At 34.9% G+C, this 6,766-nt stretch overlaps 1 non-coding gene across 1 annotated transcript; it reads right to left on the bottom strand.

Moving 5' to 3' along the window:
- Window positions 1–6,212: 6,212 nt before the first annotated feature.
- Window positions 6,213–6,285, bottom strand: TRNAF-GAA. The gene has a single exon. It is a non-coding gene; the product is annotated as a tRNA-Phe (tRNA).
- Window positions 6,286–6,766: the final 481 nt, after the last annotated feature.

Genomic DNA, 6,766 nt, shown 5'->3' with positions numbered 1-6,766 from the left:
GCTTGTTGACACATCCCTCTGAGAAGTTTATCTCCCAAAAAGACTGAAAGAAACAAATGATGGATTTTTTTTTAGAATGCTTAAAGCAGACATATTTCCCCACATGGAGGGGAAAAATCAGGTTGAACAACATTTTTAAAATGCTAAATTATATCTGTTTCTTTGTTTATTTAATAATTATTTATTGAGCTCCTACTATATGCTAGGCACTATAGAGAGCACAGACAAGACAATGCCTCTGCCTTCATGGAGCCACACTAGCAAACTCTGTGTATAACTAGTTGTAAACTAAATGGAAATATACAGTAGGCTGTGAGACCCCCAGAAACTCAAACTATGATTGAGCAATATAACAAGTCCTTGAAAAACTCAATGTCAAAGAACACTGGTGTGAACCATAAGTGTTAAGATAAGGTCAGAGAAAGCTCAGGTTGGTGGGAAATGGAACAGTGAGGAAGGCCTCATTGGGAGATGTGGCTTGATCTGGACTTTGAAGAGTGGGCATCACTTGGACAGAGAAGAGAGGGAAGGTCATTTAAGACAAGAAGGAAACAGCAAGGACAGTGAGTGGGGAATGAACATTGTTTGGAGGACAGGAAGGAAATGAGGTAGCTGAAATGTAGGGTGAATTATTAGATGAGGGTGGATGAGCAAGACGGTACCTAAAAAAGAGAGGCCTTAGTGCTGTGTTCACACATGTGGACTTACCTGGTCATTGGCAATGGGGAACCACTGAGTTTTAATCACAAATGGAGTCTTTATATATATACTCTATATTTTTCCCTGCTTTGTGAAAACTACAGATTTTTTTTTTATTTCTAAGTAATGACTTGAGGCTAAAGTAGAGAAAGCATTAAAAAGTTAAATCAACCATACTTACTTTGGTATGAAAAATGTAAGAAGGAAAAAGTCTGAAAACAATGGCTAAATCGACATGGATTTTAATGAAATTCTCTCTCCCATGTGTTCATTAATATATGTTTTTATAAATAGGTGGGTACAATTCAACCAGAGAATAGCTATGAGCTTCTATAGAAATACCATAGAGTGCAATCTGATTAAATTTCCACCCACCACAACTCCCCACTCTTCTAATAATGAATTCTGGGCTCCTCTATACTGGTGTTTCTTAGTACAAAAAGAAAACAGAAATGAAATACTAGAGCTTGAACAGAAAAGAATTGAACTTCCTGAAATTAGTCTAGGTAAGTCCAAGAAGGTGAGTTAAAGCACTTTATTTTATTATCAAGACTGACAATGTGATTTGTTTTAGAGTGAGTATCTTGGAGGGGAGGCAGGTTCCTGATGGCTAGAAAAATATTTACGTTTTTACTAATTCATTGTTATGTTTTCTCATTTAATTCTGATATTTTGCATGAGCTATTTGGCTTAAACAATAAAAGTTTCATTAAACTCAACTTGGTAGAATTATGCCATATTGCTTTACCTGTTGGTTGATAGTAATGATATTAACATTAATAATAGCTACCTTTGGCTTTCCCTGGTGGCGCAGTGGTTGAGAGTCCGCCTGCCAATGCAGGGGACACGGGTTCGTGCCCCAGTCTGGGAAGATCCCACATGCCGCGGAGCGGCTGCGCCCATGAGCCATGGCTGCTAAGCCTGCGCGTCCAGAGCCTGTGCTCCGCAACAGGAGAGGCCACAACAGTGAGAGGTCCGCGTACCGCAAAAATAATAATAATGATAATAGCTACCTTTTATTGAAACTTTACCAAATTCCAGCTGCTCCAAGCACTTTATATGCATTATCTCATTTAACTCTCACAATATTCCTATGAGTTATCCTCTTTCATTTCACAGACAGAGAAACTAAAGTTTAGAGAAGTTAAGAATAGGCAGTTGCCACTTTGCACACTAGTTTGGGGTCATAAAAATGACCTTACAAGAAATCTTGCAAAACAATCTTAATAATCAATGGAACATATTACTCTTATTTTGTGACCTTTAAAAACGTTTTTCAAAACATTAAGAACTCTATAACTGTCTGTTATAAATGTATAGCAAAATGAAAAATAGTAAAACAATATTTATTTAGGACACTGTAATTTAAGAGAATTAAAGTGTTTAGTTTCTTCAAAAAATGTATCAAGAGTAGTTTGAACGGTGCTTACCCTCTTGTTATATAACATGATACAGAGTGAGTATCTTTTCTATTCCTTGTAAATTGTCCTACTATTTCTGTTTGGATGACCTTCTAACATTTCACCTTTTCCTCATTTCGTGTTGTGAAATATCTCCAAGAACTCCTTTAATGTAAAGTTTATTGCTGACATCATGTCCTCTGGGATATCTTTATTCTTTTCATCACCACCAATTTCTTCATTTTTGTCCGTAAGCTCATCTTCACTAAGTTCCTTGGACTGTATGTCTGGAGTCTCTTGAATGGTGGCAGTGTCAGTATTCTCAAGGTCAGCTGTTTTTTTAATAAATCCATTTATGCTCAGTTCATTTCCAGAAATATCATTTTATTTCTTTGCTGCACTTTCATCTTTCTTGGTCAGTTTCCTCTTTTGCTTATTCATTTTTGTAAAAACTCATCTTGGTTTATCACTAGAACACAAGAAGTCAACACAGCTGCTTGATTTGTAGTCTGAGAAGCTAGTAGTAAATTTTATAAGTTATGCAATTACTCACAGTCAATATACTGAAGTAACTTAAATTTGAACCATGTTGTTGAAGGACTAGTATTATTAAACTAAACAGTGGGAATTTAAATTTATGCATATCAGAACTGAGCAAAGTAAGGACTTCCTGCAATTGCTTAGATTGATACAACTGGTAGAGACAAGGCCAAGATTTGAATTCTAGTTGGCTTAGCTCCTAAGACCATGCTTTGACTAATGCCTTACCATTGATTTAGAAATGCATGTCTCTCCAGAGAGAGACAAAATTTATTTTTTCTGGAGGAGGTATGGGTGAAGGAGAGGTAGAGGGAGGGAGTTTGGAGGAAGAAAGCAGTGCTGATGGAGGTGGAAGGAAGAAGAATAAAGAGGGAGGGAAAGAAAAAAAGCAGGAAGGAGGGGAAAAGGGAAAGAGCAAGAAAAAGAAAGCAAGCCAAAGAACATGCAAGAGCAGGAGAACAAAAAGAACAGGCAAGAGCAAATGAGAGTGACAAAAAGAAAAGGAAATAGAAACCAGAGGAGAACAGAGTTCAGTTTCCCATCATAGTGACTCAGTGGTCAGTGTGAAATACCAGAAAATTGTTATGTAGAAACTGTTCCCTGACCTCCTTCCTCACCTAAACTCTGAGCTCCTTAATGACCAAAATAAGACCATTTTCATTTCCTTGTGCCTAGAACACTACCTGACTCAACAGTGCATATTATCAAATAAGCTTCAAAAATATAATACTGCCAACAGGGCATTTTAAATGATCTTTTGTTATTTAATAATTGATGTAAGAATAAAAGTACATAATATGAAGTAATCATCTCACCCCTTTACCACAATAAGTTCTACATTATGAGACAACTATAAAATTTTAATCAAAGAAAATCAACAGACTATAGGATTAAAAATATTATGTCCATCTTTAGAGAAATGACAATTGTAAACAATAAATAATCTACAGATTCAATTGCATAAATATTTAAATTCCTGGTACAATAAAGAATAATATAACTAAAATATGAGAGAAAACAAAAGACTAAGAAAATATTTGCAGCAAACATGAATGCTCATAAAATTTGACACAAAAATACTTACACCCAATGAGTAAACAAAGGATATGAAAAGACAGTTCACACAAGAGGAAAGACAATTGCTAAACCAACATTTAATAGTCTCTGAAACCACCAAAAATACCAAGAGAAACAGGGTATTGTTTTTCACATGGTACATTATCAAATATTTTAAGTAAAAGTCCATAATCCTGACCAACATATTTTTAACTATATACACCAATAGGGGCAATTTAATTTGTTCAACCCTCTTGAAAAGTAATTTGGAAATGTACTTTATGAGGTTAAAAAAATGTCATACAATTTGACCCAGTAAAACTATTCATAGGAATATCTTAATAAAAGAATAATTTATGTGAAAAACACATAGGCATAAATATTTCCATTGCAATATTATTTACAAGATGAAAAATGGAAGGGACAACTACAGAGTTGTATGAAATATTATACTGTCATAAAATTAATATAAAAACAAGAAAATGTGATAAAATTATAAAAGAATAAAACAAAATACATTTTATGAATGTCATTCTAAATATGTATTCTAAACACATATGACATTCTAAATATGAAGACATAGAATATGTACACATAGAAATAAAATCCAGAAAACAATATGTCAAAATTGATTGGAGGTTAGTGGTATTTAGATATTCTTTTAATTCATAATTTTTATAACTATTTTGCTCAATGCATTAGAAAATGGTATATTTTGACATCATACATCTTGGTGAGCTCATTCTTGCCAGAAGCTGACAGTAGCCACTTATTGAGTAATATGAACTGAGAAAATGATCAAAAAAATATTTCTCAAGGTAAAAGTGTAGCCACAAAGAAAAATCTATGATAAAAAGTTCTCTTTTCCTATGCCTTATCATAATAATCTGAATACCAAAAGACAAAGACTTAAGTTAGATTCCCCCCACCCAAAAAAAAGGGATACTCTGTTTTTGAAACTTCCTAAGAGGACACAAAATTAAAAATACCCCGAAAGAACATTATTTTCAATGACCATATTTAAGCCATTTAAAACCCAAGCTCCATATTTTTAATCAGTGAGTTAGTCATTTCACACAGATTTTCTTCATTTTGCCTCAAATTAAAGTCTGTTGTTAACAACCGATCAAACTATTTATTCTGGATAATCATGTAAATACTAAATAAAGATGGTTATATGGCTTGATGAGGTGATGCCCAAATCACCTACTTGCTGGCTTAGTTATGAATGGAAATGAAATGCATGGAACTACCACATAAAAATATTCTCAAACACGTTATGTTTCCAATCAATTGTTTTATTATCTCCAGTGCCTTAGAGTTTCATGTTATTAATACCAATATATTTTCATCGGTTGAATCAATAAGGCTGTGGTGTAATGAATGTTTCATGCTCAGTCTTGAAGATAATAGAAAAACTGACAGACTGAAAAATGACTGGAATTTCCTTCTGCTCTAATCTAAGTCATTATAGTAGCTACAGTGTTGTTATCCAGGCAGCTCTTCCATCCCTTCACAGCTCAGTGGCATTTATTGCTTCCTACAACTTCACAGGCTCTCACATGACAGTCACTGCAAGATGGTAGACAAAGCTCAGCTTTTCTGGGGATTGGATGGCTGAGCCCTGACAGAGTCCCTGTAAAGGAGCTCCTTGGCCACAGAAGAAGAAGGCATCTCTCCCTGTCCCGTGGGAAGGAGAAAACATCGTCTCCTCCTATCTGCAGAGAAACGGAGCTCTTCTCACAGCCTCTTCCTGGGGAAATGGTTCAGAGACAAGTATAGTCAAACACCAGAAAGCCTGTCTGTGTGTTGCTCAGCTGGAGAAACAGAAAACTGCTGTACAATGTAGTGAGTGCCATGATAAGGATTGGAAATGGTGTTTCATGAACCCATAGAAAACATACCTAGAAAAGATTTCCCAAAGGATGTGAATAATAAATTAACTGACTTATTAAGAATGAGAAGGAGTTAGGCAGAAGAAAAAGAAAAAGGAAAGAACTAGGGAGAGATGAAACTCTGTGTGAATCATTAATATAGTGGTAGATAAAGCATACAAATTCTCTACACATTTGGACACTAGTTAAGAGTGTGTGGGGGAGAGAAGATATATAGACATATATACATATATATCTACAATGTATATTTAAGAAATATGTGCTTGAAAGGTCATTTTGTACCAACCACATGCCAGGCCTCTGGCATCAAACTGTTCATTTATTTAACAAATAGTTATCAAGAATTTTAGTGGTCATTTTAAATAAGTTGACACACAGAAAAAGCTTAAAGTATACCTTGACATATAGCAAGTACTCAAGATAAGTTAGCTATTATTATTACAGTCAGGAAGTACTAAGGTATTGGGGGTTTAGTAAAAAGGCCCACCAGGGCACCTGACACCACCCCTCCCTAAAAAGTCATAGACCCACTCAAAACATAATAACCAAATATTCCCCTTAAAGCTTATATTTTGGTTAAGACTGCCAGGAAACTATATTTAGTGCAAAAACCCAAAACTACTGCTGAAACCCAGGATGGAACCAGGGACCTTTAGATCTTCAGTCTAACGCTCTCCCAACTGAGCTATTTCAGCTTGTTCAGGTGACTTCTCCTGAATAACTATAATGGAATAATACTTGTTTTATAATATAAAAACAAATCAATATTCAGAGTCAGCTGGAGGTAGGCATTTAACAAATCTTCAGAGATGATGAGGTAAGATCCCTGTTTACAAGCTAGACGTAATAACTAATTTCACTTTTCTCAGTTCTGTGTTTAACTGCCCTGCAATCTGTTTTTTCCATTTAAAAATAAATCATGGACTTTTTTCATGTCCAAAAAAAAAAAAGAAATATGTGCTTGATAAACAATAAAGCAGAGTAGAGGAATGAGAAGATTGAAGAAGGATATTTCTGACAAAATCATCATGGAAGACAGCTCTGAGGAGGTGGCATTTGAAAAAATAACATTTGAATTAATTGAGGGGACAAAACGTGAATTGGCTTGGGAATATGGAAATGAAATGAAATGCATAGAACTACTACATTAAAATATTTGGTGTGAACAAGGGAAGA

Source organism: Monodon monoceros, unplaced genomic scaffold (genome assembly GCF_005190385.1).
Source record: "Monodon monoceros isolate NGI ecotype Baffin Bay Population unplaced genomic scaffold, NGI_Narwhal_1 Super_Scaffold_7, whole genome shotgun sequence".
NCBI classification, from domain to species: Eukaryota; Metazoa; Chordata; class Mammalia; order Artiodactyla; family Monodontidae; genus Monodon; species Monodon monoceros.
This window is presented reverse-complemented; position numbering and strand designations above follow the sequence as displayed.